At 45.6% G+C, this 14109-nt stretch overlaps 1 protein-coding gene across 5 annotated transcripts in view; it reads right to left on the bottom strand.

Annotated features, from left to right (window-relative positions):
• The window catches only part of ehf (ets homologous factor), a 48657-nt gene extending 41250 nt beyond the window's left edge, over positions 1-7407 (bottom strand). For 2 of the 5 annotated variants that reach the window (XM_043706273.1, XM_043706275.1), the window contains exon 1: positions 6941-7402. The gene's annotated coding sequence lies outside the window, so the exon portion shown is untranslated. Of the gene's footprint in view, positions 1-6940 lie in introns of all 5 variants that reach the window. The other 3 variants (XM_043706274.1, XM_043706276.1, XM_043706277.1) reach the window with 3 other exon arrangements.
• Between the last annotated feature and the right edge of the window lie 6702 nt (positions 7408-14109).

Below are 14109 nucleotides of genomic sequence, written 5' to 3'. Positions count from 1 at the left end.
ATTGCTCCAGTGAAGCTCAACACGAGACCATCTTTCCACTCGGAACTCTGAGGCCTTCGCAATTCAACAATGACTTCAACAACCTCAGACCAGCTGCCTCCAGCTTTGTACCAGGTCTCTGTACCCTTCCTGTTGTTGGGGTTGTTTTCCAGGTTGAGCTTTCTCCTAGGAGAATGTGAGGTCTGCAGATGTTGGAGATCAGAGCTGAAAATGTGTTGCTGGAAAAGCGCAGCAGGTCAGGCAGCATCCAAGGAACAGGAGAATCGACGTTTCGGGCATAAGCCCTTCAGGGATTTAGAGACAGACTGTTTTAGCGGCTTATGCCCGAAACGTCGATTCTCCTGCTCCTTGGATGCTGCCTGACCTGCTGCGCTTTTCCAGCAACACATTTTCAGCGCTGAGCTTTCTCCTCTGTGCCGCATTCAGATGGATTTTATGGAGCCATTTATGCCTCATTTGGACCTAACCTTCATTGCTTCGCGGTGCCTGCTTAATCCACCTCCTGAAATCTTCCATGGTTTAACCTCCCCCAGCCAGCAGCATATCACAGACACACATCTTCTTCCTTGCCCCTCTCCCCTTGCAGTGACTTACATCTCCTGCACTTCTATCTTTCTACAGTTCTGGTGAAAGGTCCACGACTTGAAATGTTGACCAGGTTTTCTGCCGGAGTCCTTTGCTTGACTAGTTTGAGATTTCCAGGAGGTACAGTATTTTGCTTATGTAAACTGGTTGACTTTCTGATAGGTCCAGTGCCAATTTATTTTCGATCTCACTGCATTGAGGAAGAAGGGAAAATGATTGTGGCGAAACGCCAAATTAAGGTGCATTAACACCTTAAAGGGACAAACAGGCATGAAAAATTAAAGGCCTTTGGTTCTTTGATGCTGGCTGTATACTGACATTGTTTATATGCCACACTTGAGTTTGTATTGAAAGGAACTCAATGGGAGTTAAACTGGACATGGTGTTAAACAGGTAAAAACAATGACTGCAGATGCTGGAAACCAGATTCTGGATCAGTGGTGCTGGAAGAGCACAGCAGGTCAAGCAGCATCCAAGGAGCAGTAAAATCGACGATTCGGGCAAAAGCCCTTCATCAGGAATAAAGGCAGAGAGCCTGAAGCGTGGAGAGATAAGCTAGAGGAGGGAGGGTAGGGGAAGGTAGCAAAGAGTACAATGGGTGAATGGGGATGGGGATGAAAGTGATAGGTCAGAGAGGAGGGTGGAGTGGACAGGTGGAAAGGAAGATAGGCAGGTAGGACAGGTCATGAGGATGGTGCTGAGCTGGAAGATTGGAGCTGGGGTGAGATGGGGGAAGGGGAAATGAGGAAACAGGTGAAATCCACATTGATGCCCTGGGGTTGAAGTGTTCCGAGGCAGAAGATGAGGCGTTCTTCCTCCAGGCATCAGGTGGTGAGGGAGCAGCGGTGGAGGAGACCCAGGATCTCCATGTCCTCGGCAGAGTGGGAGGGGGAGTTGAAATATTGGGCCACAGGGCGGTGATGTTGATTGGTGCGGGTGTCCCAGAGATGCTCCCTAAAGCGCTCTGCGGGGAGGCGTCCAGTCTCCCCAATGTAGAGGAGACAGCATCGGGAGCAACAGATACAATAAATGATATTGGTGAATGTGCAGGTAAAACTTTGATGGATGAGGAAGGCTCCTTTGGGACCTTGGATGGAGGTGAGGGGGGAGGTGTGGGCACAGGTTTTGCAATTTCTGCGGTGGCAGGGGAGAGTGCCAGGACGAGAGGGTGGGTTGTTGGGGGGCGTAGACCTGACCAAGTAGTCACGGAGAGAACGTTCTTTGCGGAAAGCGGAAAGGGTGGGGAGGGAAATATATCCCTGGTGGTGGGGTCCGTTTGGAGGTGGCGGAAATGTCGTCGGATGATGTGGTTTATGTGAAGGTTGGTTGGCAGATGATTTGGTTTATGCAAAGGTTGGTAGAGTGGAAGGTGAGTACGAGGGGCGTTCTGTCCTTGTTACGGTTGGAGGGGTGGTGTCTGAGGGCGGACGTGCCGGATGTAGCGGTTGGAGGGGTGGGGTCTGAGGGCGGAGGTGTGGGATGTGGACGAGATGTGTTGGAGGGCATCTGTAACCACGTGGGAAGGAAACAGGTGACTGACTCAGGCCTGTCTGCCCTTTCATGTTTAATACATAATGTTAAAATAAAGGCTTGAATCTCAAGATCCAAATCCACAATATCATTGATTCCAAATAATCTGATAACAGATGGCCCGGACATTGTTATTCGAGTACAAAATATTGCACAGCTCTAGATTACAGGCAGTACCTGCTTAATGACATTGCGGGTTAATCTACAGCCACAGTTTAAGAAGGCAGTGCACCATCACCTTCTCCAGAGCAACTAGGGACGGGCAATAAATGCTGGAACAGCCAGAGACAACTCCATGCCCCGGAATGAATGAAATAAATGAACATACGACAGCAATCTGATGCTGGCCACTACGTTCAGGTTATGTTTCATGCGATCAGAGTACAAACTCAGAGTCAAAATGTGTGGCGCTTGGAAAAGCACAGCTGGTCAGGCAGCATCCGTGGAGCAGGAGAGTCGACGTTTCGGGCATAAGTCCTTCACCAGGAATGTGGAGAGGGGAAGGGAGCTGAGAGATAAATAGGAGGGTGGGGGGAAGGTAGCTGGGAAGGCGGTAGGTAGGTGCAGGTGGAGGTTGATAGTGATAGGTCAGAGGGCATGGTCTGTCCTACCTGTCCATCTTCGTTCCCACCTATCCACTCCACCCTCCCATCCGACCTGTCGCAATCACCCCACCCCCACCTGCATCTACCTATCGCCTTCCCAGCTACCTTCCCCTAGCCCCACCCATACCCTCCTATTTATCTCTCAACCCCCATTATCCCTCCACATTCCTGAAAATGGGCTTATGCCCGAAATGTCAATTCTCCTGCTCCTCGGATGCTGCCTGACCTGCTGTGCTTTTTCCAGCCCACACGTTTCTGACTCTCCAGCATCTGCAGGCGTCAGTTTCTCTCAGAGTATGAAGTCAGTGTTATAAGGAGGTAATAGCTTCCTGATTGCACTGAAACTGCTGAGCCAAATTGACACTGATTTTCAGAGAGTGGTTGGGCAGGGAGATAGAGAGACAGTGATTAATTATTAGTTAATCTGCTCTGTTTTGACAGGTGCAGCAGTAGGCAGATATTAACATTGCTGCCCTTTGAATAATTCCTCTCTTATAACCCAGAACATCTGTTCGTTTGTCAAACAGTGAACCTCTCGACTGTTTTAGGTTGCCAGGCAGGGTAGGGGAGGAAATGAGCTGTCTATGAAACATTATAACACTTTTCCAGTTGTCCCACTGTCAGGCTTGAGGGTGGCTGGAAACCAAGATTTTCCACACTGATACAGTCTCAAATGTCAACAATGCAGTTAAGATGGTCCTTAGTTTCTTAATGGGCCACAGAAGGGCAATGAGAAAATGCCACTTGACTCTTCAAATGCATCTCTCACGCCAACTCCCATCCATGTCATTGCCTTAGCACCAACAATTTAATAAGAACCAAAGGAATTAACACAAGGGTACACCGTCCAGCCCATCAAGCCTCAACGCCATTCTGTAAAGTAATGGTTAATATTCCTGATGAAGGGCTTATGTCAATTCCCCTGCTCCTCAGATGCTGCCTGACTGGCTGTGCTTTTCCAGCAACACCCTCTTGACTGTGATCTCCAGCATCTGCAGTCCTCACTTTCTCTAATGGTTGATATGCCCTAGGCAGCAGCTCCTCTTCTGTGCCAGCTCCTGACAGTCCTCAACTGCACAATCATTCCAAAATCCATCCACTTCCTCTTTAATTACTTTCAGTGAACTAGCCTCCACAACTGTCTGCAGCTGGAGAATTCCAGACCATCAGTCCCTTCTAGGGGAAGAAATTCTTCCACATCTCTGTTTGAAATGAGTGTCTCCTTCTTCTGTAACCATGCCTCCTAGTTCAAGATGAACACATTAGTGGAAACATCTTCTCAACATCTACCCTGTCAAACTCCCTCAGAATTTTGTATGTTTCAGTAAGACTACCCCTCATTCTTCCAAACTCTCATGAATAAAGGCCGAACCTCTTTAGCTGTTCTTGATTAGTCGATCCTTTCTGTTTCTTTCCACAGCTCAAAGATGTGCAGGTCAGGTGAATTGGCCATGCTAAATTGCCCATAGTGTTAGGTGCATTAGTCAGAGGGAAATGGGTCTGGGTGGGTTACTCTTCGGAGGGTCGGTGTGGATTGGTTGGGCTGAAGGGCCTGTTGGGAATCTAATCTATCAATCTAATCCTTGGAATCAACCTAGCGAATCACATTTGAACAGCTCCCAACGGTGACAAATCAAATCTGTAACCAGTACTCTAGCCCTCTCAACATCCCGCACAGTTGGAACAAGAGTTCCGTTTTTAAACTCTATCCCAAGCAGTCAAGGACAAAATTCTAATTGTTGTCTTAATTACTTGCTGCACCAGCATGCTAACGTTTTGTGTTTCATGCACAACAATGCCAAGATTCCTCTGGGCTGCATTTTTTGCAATCGTTCTCCACTAAAGTAGTAGACTGCCTTTTCATTCTTCTTATCAATGTGTATAGCCTCCATTTGTTTCCGCATTTCACGCCATCTGCCATGTTTTCGCCTACTCATGCAACCTGTCTATATCCCTTGCGGATTCCTATGTCCTCATCACAACGTGAATGCTCATCGTCTATCATCAGTAAATTTGGAAACGTTACATTCTGCGCCCTCCTCCATGACCCTATTATTGGAGATTGATCATTGAGATTTTAGGATTGAACCTTGTGACACTCCACTCGTTACTTCTTTCCAACTCATTACTCATTAAACCTGACTCTGGCTTCTGTTGTGTTAACCAATCAGCAATCCACGATAATACATAACCCACAATGCTTTGGGCTCCTATCTAATACAAGCGCCTTTCATGTGGCACGTTATCCAACTCCTCTGGAAGTCCAAAGAAATTCTACTAGTTCCATTTATTTTAAATTTTACTTGTTATATACTCAAAGAAGTTGAGCAAATTTGGCAAATATGATTTGTCTTTTACAAAACTATGTTGACTCAGCTTGTATTTCTAAATGTTCTGCTATTTCTTCCAAACATTTTCCCAACAACAGATTCCTGATTTCTATTTCTATTTCTTTTTGAATGATTTTCCAATCCATTTCACTACCTGAGAAAATGCTCGGCAAGATATAGAATCATAGAGCCATACAGCATAGAAACAGACCCTTCGGTCCAACCATGTTCCCAAACTATACTAGTCCCACCTGCCTATGCTTGGCCCATATCCTTCTAAACATTTCTTATTCAAGTACTTATCCAAATGTCTTTTAAATGGTGTGACTGTATCCACATCCACCACTTCCTCTGGAAGTTCATTCCACACACAAACTACTCTCTGTGTCATACAAATTGCCCCTTTTTTTTAAGATCTTCCTCCTCTCACCTTATAAATATGCCCCCCAGTCTTGAAATCCCCCACCCTAGGGAAAAGACACCGCTATTCACCTTATCTATACCTCCCATAATTACATAAACCTCTATAAGGTTACCCCTGAACATCCTGTGCTCCAATGAAAACAGTCCCAATCTATCCAGCCTCTCCTTATGACTCAAACCCTCCATTACTGGCAACATCCTGGTAAATCTCTTCTGAACCCTCTCCAGCTCAATACTATGCTTCGTACAGCAGGGCAACCAGAACTGGACACAGCACTCCAGAAGAGTCCTCATCAATGTTGTGTATATTCTCAACATAACGGCCCAACTCCTGTACTCAAAGGACTGAGCAATGAAGGCAAGCGTGCTTAATGCCTTCTTAACCATGCTGTCCTCCTGTGACTCAAACCCCAAAAGATTATGTACCTGCACCCCCTTAGGTCTCTCTGCAATACAACACTACCCCAGGGCCCAACTTTAAATTGTACAAGTCCTGTCCTTGTTTGTTTTACTAAAATGCAATACAGTCTGTTCTGATACAATGTTCCCATGCATTATAAGAAAATTGTGTAAAAGCAACACCATTTAAACCAATAGAGTCAGAATCACATTATAGCCAAAACAGGTAAGGAAAGTTTGCATTCTACATATAATGGTCTAAATTCTTCAATAACGTTATAGCCAATATGTGTTGAAGAAACACATGTTATAGCAGAACCGACCGTACCTCACATTTATCCAAATGAAACTCCATCTGCCATTCTTCAGTCCATTGACCAGACTGATCAAGATCCCTTTGTAATCTTCGATATCCTTTTTTACTGTCCACTATACCATCAATCTTGGTATCATCCATAAACTTACTAATCATGTCTTCTATATTCTCATCGAAACCATTTCTATAAATGATAAACAAAAGTGGACCCCTGTGGAACACAGGTCTCCAGTCCAAAAAGCAACTCTCCACCACCACTCTCTGTCTCCTGCCATTAAGCCAATTTTGTATCCAACTGGCAAGTTCGCCCTGAATCCAATGTGATCTAACTGTACTAATTAGTCTTCCATAATATCTCACTGGATCTCTCTCCTCCAATGTTTAATTACATTCCAAACCTGTGAAACCTCAACTTTCTACACTGGACATTGGCAACGTTATCAGTAGCTGAGGTCTCAATATGACTCTTGCACAATTACCTCCGATCTGTGAAGCTTTTAATTATTTACCTTAGTTTCTCAGCCAACTTTATGATGATGTAGGTATTCAATATTTCAATTGTCTTTGTCAAAACTGCGTTATGGAAGATATTAGCACCAACATCTTTAGCAGACAAGAAATCATTAAACGTTCCCTGCTCAACGGATATTGACTGACCTGCTGAAAGTTTCCAGCATCCTCTGTTTGTATCAAGACAAGTGTAATTAAAAGAGTGGGTGAATAAAGCTGTATTAGAAAGATAGTGAGCTTACCTGATGCATATCCAGAAATTTGCCTGAAAGATTCCAAAGCAATGGCTAAGATGATAGATGCACAAATCCCTTAACACTGAGAGAGAGGTAGCAAAGGACACATCAAGTTAATCCTGGCTCTCTATGATTGATTGAAGATTGGCCAGAAAGTCGTTTAATTCAAAGGCCTCATGAGGACTTTGTCAATTGTAGTTTGGGTGATGGAGGTTTTTCCCCAGTTGACTTCCTTTTATTCGATTGGCTGTAGTTCAATGTTAAACAGAAACAAGCTTGTTATTTTGCATGCACAGTGCTTTACATGAATATTTGACTTGCTAGTTCACCAACACTGCAGCAGCTGTTAAAGACATGGTCGCTGTTCTGGACACTGAGCATCTTGTGTACAGTGACTGAACACCGCTGAAGGAAGTTTCTTCAATAAATATAAACCAGTGCAGGAAATAAGTGATTAAAAATGAAAGGGACGTGCTGTCTGCCTCAAGTGCAATTAGAATGACTTAACTACTCAACTTTTTACGGTGGCAATCCTACAAACAGTTAATTACTAACCAGCCCTCTATATCAATAGCAAAACCGGTCTGACAGGTTGGTCTGTTTGTAAAGAGAAAATAAATAGGTGTCTGTTTTACTAATTAAAAGTATATTTCCTCCTTTAGTTGGGGACCTTTGAGAGATAGACACCTGCTTTCAGACTTGCCACATTCCCCACTACAACAATGGTCCCATTCCCACTCCTGTCCTAAAGATGTTGACCCTGACAGGGCGGCTATCTCTCTGACAATGACAGCTCATTCGGCTTTCTTCACTCTGTTCCTTGTCCCAGACACTGTGCTGCCCTCACCTTGGGGTGAAAAGGCCTGTATCCTAATGTTAATGAAGGAATAGGCCTAAACAAATATTATAGAACCCATTATGAAGAAGGGTCTCTGGACCTGAAGCATTAACTCTGCTTTCTCTCCACAGGTACTGCCAGACCTGCTGAGGTTTTCCAGCAATTTCTGTTTCTGTTTCAGATTTCCACAGTTCTTTTGGCTTTCCGGCCAGCTCATTCAATGACTCTCAGCTCATTGGATAACAGTCCCAGTTCAGTGAACAGTACCACCAGCTCATTGGACAGCACGTACAGCTTTTTGGACAACACATTGGACAGCACTTACAACTGCTTGGATAAAGCTCCCCGCTCATTGGACAGCCCTCCAGCTCATTGGACAGCCCTCCAGCTCATTGGACAGCCCTCCAGCTCATTGGATAACAGTACCAGCTCATTGGACAGCGCTCCCAGCTCATTGGACAGCCCTCCAGCTCATTGGATAACAGTACCAGCTCATTGGATATCAGTACCAGCTCATTGGATAACAGTACCAGCTCATTGGATAACAGTACCAGCCCAACAGTGGGCGGCATGGTGGCACAGTGGTTAGCACTGCTGCCTCGCAGCGCCAGAGACCCGGGTTCAATTCCCGACTCAGGCGACTGACTGTGTGGAGTTTGCACGTTCTCCCCGTCTCTGCGTGGGTTTACTCCGGGTGCTCCGGTTTCCTCCCACAGTCCAAAGATGTGCAGGTTAGGTGAATTGGCCATACTAAATTGCCCGTAGTGTTAGGTAAGGGGTAAATGTAGGGGTATGGGTGGGTTTCGCTTCGGCGGGTCGGTGTGGACTTGTTGGGCCGAAGGGCCTGTTTCCACACTGTAATCTAATCTAATCTAATCTAATCATTGGATAACAGTACCAGCTCATTGGACAGCACTCCCAGCTTATTTCATTATGCTCACTGCTGATTGGACGTACTGTATTTTGATTTCCAGAAGGCATTTGATAAATTGTCGTATCAAAGGTTGTTTTGGAAATAAAAGCTAGGATTTAGGTGGTAACATATTGGCACTGATAAAAGATTAGCTACCTAGCTGGCAACTGAGAGTAGTCATGAATAGTTCATTTTCTGGTCGGTATGTTGTAAGTCATTGTACATTACACCGAGGGATCTCAACATTTGGCAATTTCCATGAATAACTTGAACGAAGGGACTGAAGTCATGTTTCCTAATTTCCCAGGTGACACAGACACTTTGAAATATAAGTTGTGAAGAGGATACAAGAAAGTTACAAAGCAATTGCTTTTGCAACAATCTTCAGTCAGAAGTGCATGTGGATGATCCATCTTGATCTCCTCCAGCATTGCAGATAGCAGGCTTCAGCCAGTTTGATTCATTCACACGATATCAAGAAACACTCAGAGACACTGGATACTGAAAAGGCTATGGGCCCTGACAATATCCCGGCAATAGTACTGAAGACTTGTGCTGCAGAACTGGCTGCTCCCCCAGCCAAGCTGTTCCAGTATAGCTGTAAAACTGACATCTACCCAATAGTGTGGAACATTGTCCAGGTACGTCCTGTGCACAAAAAACAGGATAAATCCAACCCGGCCAATTACCACCTCAACAGCCTGCTCTCGATCATCAGTAAAGTGATGGACGGTGTCACCAACAGGGCTATCAAGCAACACCTGCTCAGCAATAACCTGCTCAGTGACGCCCAGTTTGGGTTCCCCCAGGGCCACTCAGCTCCTGACCTCATTACAGCCTTGGTTCAAACATGGACAAAAGAGCTTAATTCCCGAGGGTGAGGTAAGAGTGACAGCCCTTGACGTCAAAGCTGAGTTCAACTGAGTGTGGTATCAAGGAGCCCTAATAAAACTGGGATCGATGGGTATCAGGGGGCAAACACTCCAGCACGGTGGCACAGTGGTTAGCACTGCTGCCTCACAGCGCCAGAGACCCGAGTTCAATTCCCGCCTCAGGCGACTGACTGTGTGGAGTTTGCACATTCTCCCCGTGTCTGCGTGGGTTTCCTCCGGGTGCTCCGGTTTCCTCCCACAATCCAAAGATGTGCAGGTTTGGTGAATTGGCCATGCTAAATTGACTGTAGTGTTAGGTGAAGGGGTAAATGTATGGGAATGGGTCTGGGTGGTTTGCGCTTCGGCGGGTCGGTGTTGGGCCGAAGGGCCGGTTTCCACACTGTAAGTAATCTAATCTAATCTGATTAGAGTCATACCTGACACATAGGAAGATAGGTCAAAAGGTGTGGTGCTGGAAAAGCACAGCAGGTCAGGCAGCATTTGAGGAGCAGGAGAGTTGATGTGTCGGGCATAAGCCCTTCATCAGGAATGCGATGGAAGATGGTTATGGTTTTTGGAGGTCAGTCATCTCAGCTCCAGGACATCTCTACAGGAGTTCCTCAGGATAGTGTCCTAGGCCCAACCATCTTCAGCTATTTCACCAATGACCTTCCCTCCATCATAAGGTCAGAATTGGGGATGTTTGCCAAAGAGTGCACAGTGTTCAGCACCATCTGTGACTCCTCAGATACTGGAGCAGTCCATGTTCAAATACAACCCAAAGCTCTGAACAATATCCAAGCTTAGAGTGACAAGTGACAAATAACATTTGTGCCACACAAATGCCAGGCTATAACCATGACAAAGAAGAGACAATCTAACCACCGCCCCTTGACATTCAATGGTGTTACCATCACTGAATCCCCCCACTATCAACATCCTGGGGGTTATCATTGATCAGAGTCTGAACTGGACTCACCACATAAACGCAGTGGCTGCAAGAGTAGGTCAGAGCTAGGAATACTGCGATGAGTAACTCACCTCCTGACTCCCCTAAGCCTATCCTCCATCTACAAGGCACAAGTCAGGAGTGTGATGGAATACTGCTCACTCACCTGGATGAGGGCAGCTCCAACAACACAGATGCTGCAATACTTGATAATTTTCTTCAGCAATTTCTGTTTGTTTTTCAGCTCTCCAGCATCCGGAGCTCTTTGCATTACCTTAGTGTCCCTTCCTTATTGTTTTTTGTAGTTTGTTTGATTGATGGATATATAGGCTGACCAGTAAAAGCTTTGAGTGTCTTTAATGGTGTCTACTTTGTTACTGACCGTTCAATAATGTATTATTAACACTGACAGCAAGCTGGGGGATGATTCCTTGAGTTAAATGTGTGTGAGATAGTGTATAGAGTGTTTCCTCCCGACACCCCTGTCTGGTGATTGTTGTGCGATGTCGTAGCGTCTGCTTGGTCTCGCTAATGTACACTTCAGAGATCAGGAACATTATGCCTCGGATTTTCGGGTCACCATCCTCCAAGGCAGACTTCGGGACGGGCAACAATGCAAAGTTGAGGAGAAAGTGAGGTCTGCAGATGCTGGAGATCAGAGCTGAAAATGTGTTGCTGGAAAAGCGCAGCAGGTCAGGCAGCATCCAGGGAACAGGAAAATCGACGTTTCGGGCATAAGAAGGGCTTATGCCCGAAACGTCAATTCTCCTGTTCCCTGGATGCTGCCTGACCTGCTGCGCTTTTCCAGCAACACATTTTCAACAATGCAAAGTTGCCAAATAGAGGCTATTAGCCAAGTTTGGTACCCATTGGGATCGCCTCAGCCTGGACCTTGGGTTCATGTCACACTATAGGTGACCCCACTGCACTACCCACTGTCTCACACACACACACTCTTACATACTCATATACCCACACAGACCCTCTCTCACACACACGTTCTCTCTCAGACTCACTCACATACACCCCCCACGTGCACACCCTCTCACAGGCTTATTTCCCTCCATCTTAAGTGGGAATGTTCACCAATGATTGCATCTGTGACTCCTCAGATACTGAAGCAGTCCATGTTCAAATCTGGACAACAGGCCAGGTTTGGGCTAACACACACTCACACACACATACTTTACCAAGCTTGCCCACACACAAACACACACTCTCTCACATGCGCTCACACTCACACGCACTCTCTCTCTCCTGCACGCACACACACACACACATATAAGTCTAGGGTTGAATTTATATTTGTAGAATTATTAGATTACTTACAGTGTGGATAACAGGCCCTTCAGCCCAACAAGCCCACACCGACCCTCCAAAGAGCAACCCACCCAGACCCATTCCTCTACATTTACCCTTTCACCTAACACTACGGGCAATTTAGCATGGCCAATTCACCTAACCTGCACATCTTTGGACTGTGGGAGGAAACCGGAGCACCCAGAGGAAACCCACGCAGACACTGGGAGAATGTGCAAACTCCACACAGATAGTTGCCTGAGGCGGGAATTGAACCCTGGCCTCTGGTGCTGTGAGGCAGCAGTGCTAACCGCTGTGCCACCGTGCAATTATATTTACAGATACATTCTATTTTGCTCAAAAAATACACAACTGGGTAGGCAGTCAATGCAGACAGTCAATCCATGTGAAATTTTGCGAATTCCACTTTGGAAATAGAACCAGCCTGAGTCAAGATTGAGATACAGACAGACTCTGACCTCACACCTTCAAGGCATTGTCTGAGCTGAGATGTCACCATTTTTTATAAAACCTTAACTTGAGAATTTAACTTAACAGAAGTTCTGGGATTTACATATTAATGAACTGAAACCTGTAGCCTGTTCTAAAAGATGAAAGACTTAACAACAATCAAGTTTGTTAAATATATTATTTTACTTGCATGACACTGTCATATTTTGCTATAAATTCTGTGTCTGATGGTCCTACTCCACAACCACCTGATGAAGGAGCAGCGCTCTGAAAGCTAGTGCTTCCAAATAAACCCGTTGCACTATAACCTGGTGTTGTGTGATTTTTAACTCTGTTGTGGTATAACATGATTACACTGCCACCTGGCAGAAGAACACAAGCAGTTGCTGCATTTAAAAGCTGAGAGGATTGTAGCTTTCCCCAAGTCTGTTCCGCTGTTTTAAGCCTTGTGCTTTGTAAGCTTGTTTGCAATCTTCCATCTCTGCCCTTCCTTTCCACTGATCCCACTTTCTCATTTTGTTCCACCAACAACCGTAAATGTGTGAGAAACAAGGAAGAGTAGTCAGGAAATGAGAAGGCTGAGGGGAGACTCGGAAACTGCCTTTAAGCTTCTGAAGGGGAGTTCAAAGCTGTGGATGACTTGTCTCCATTTGCAGGTGAGGGAAAGGGGCAAGTCCGTACAATTAACTATGAAGAGATGAACTGACGAATTCAGAGTGATGAGAATCTGGAACACACTGCCTTGGAGAGTGGCTGAGGCAGGCTGGAGTCTTTATCAGGGATCTAGGCTTGCCTAGAAATGATAAGGAGGTGTCTGAACCAGCGGTGGTGGAAGCTGTTTAGTCTTTTCTTCCATTGTCCACATCTCAGTGTAAGGAGTGTGTTGAGAATGTAGTCTCAGTAGATCTGCAGTTTGAAATCTTCAGTCATGTTCTCCTTCCACTCACTGAGATTAATCTAACACAATAAGTTGTGATCGCCTCTATTCACTACATTTCTTTGAGAGGTGCCAGACTGTGATTGGTCATGTGCGGTTTTATGGTGTTTGTGTTGACAAATTGTTGGTGAGTGTTGGCGAAGCTACCAAAGATGTTACATTGTCAATGTTGATGGACAGCAGGGTGCCCTGACATTTCTCTTCGTGAAACCAAGTTCCTTATGGATGTGAGGAGGTTTGTCTCGCTGCCACTGAATGGATCCTTCGGAATGGAACATGAGGTGAACATAACCAGCGTGGAGCAGCTCTCGGAAGACACGTTGCACTTTTGTCTTGGATCTAGAGGGGACAAGGCGTTCTGCCATGTTCTGATGTGTCGGGCGGTACTCTTCCAGTACAAAACCTCACGACCCCACTGCAGATCTCAGGATTCCTTTCCATCCTATCACTGCTGGCTGTTCCTATTCTGTTGTCATTGGAAGAGCAGGTCATAGACTCCAAATTCAGAAGACAATCCAATTCCCCCAAGCAACTTACACACACCATCTCTGTTCACATGGTGGACTATTTCACTGAGATTGATCTAACGCAATAAGTTGTGATCCCCAAAGTTGTGATCCCCTTTATTCACTACATTTCTTTGAGAGATGCCAGACCGTGAAGATCATATCAATTGCACTCCTTCTTGTTTTGAAACCACACCTGCATCCTGGACAGTGTGTCCATTCCTGACCTGCAGTTTGAAAAGGGGTGAAAGCTCCTTTTATCACAGGGTAAGGCCTTTTGAAAATTCAGTAATCCTGACAACAGGGCGGTCTAGGTCATTGACTGTTGTCAAGAATTTTGATCAACAATAGACTGTTAGTGATGGGGGGTCTGGAATTTAGAGACAGACT

Source organism: Chiloscyllium plagiosum, chromosome 16 (genome assembly GCF_004010195.1).
Source record: "Chiloscyllium plagiosum isolate BGI_BamShark_2017 chromosome 16, ASM401019v2, whole genome shotgun sequence".
NCBI lineage: Eukaryota > Metazoa > Chordata > Chondrichthyes > Orectolobiformes > Hemiscylliidae > Chiloscyllium > Chiloscyllium plagiosum.
Note: the sequence above shows the minus strand (reverse complement) of the source record. Positions and strands in the feature narration are given on the sequence as shown.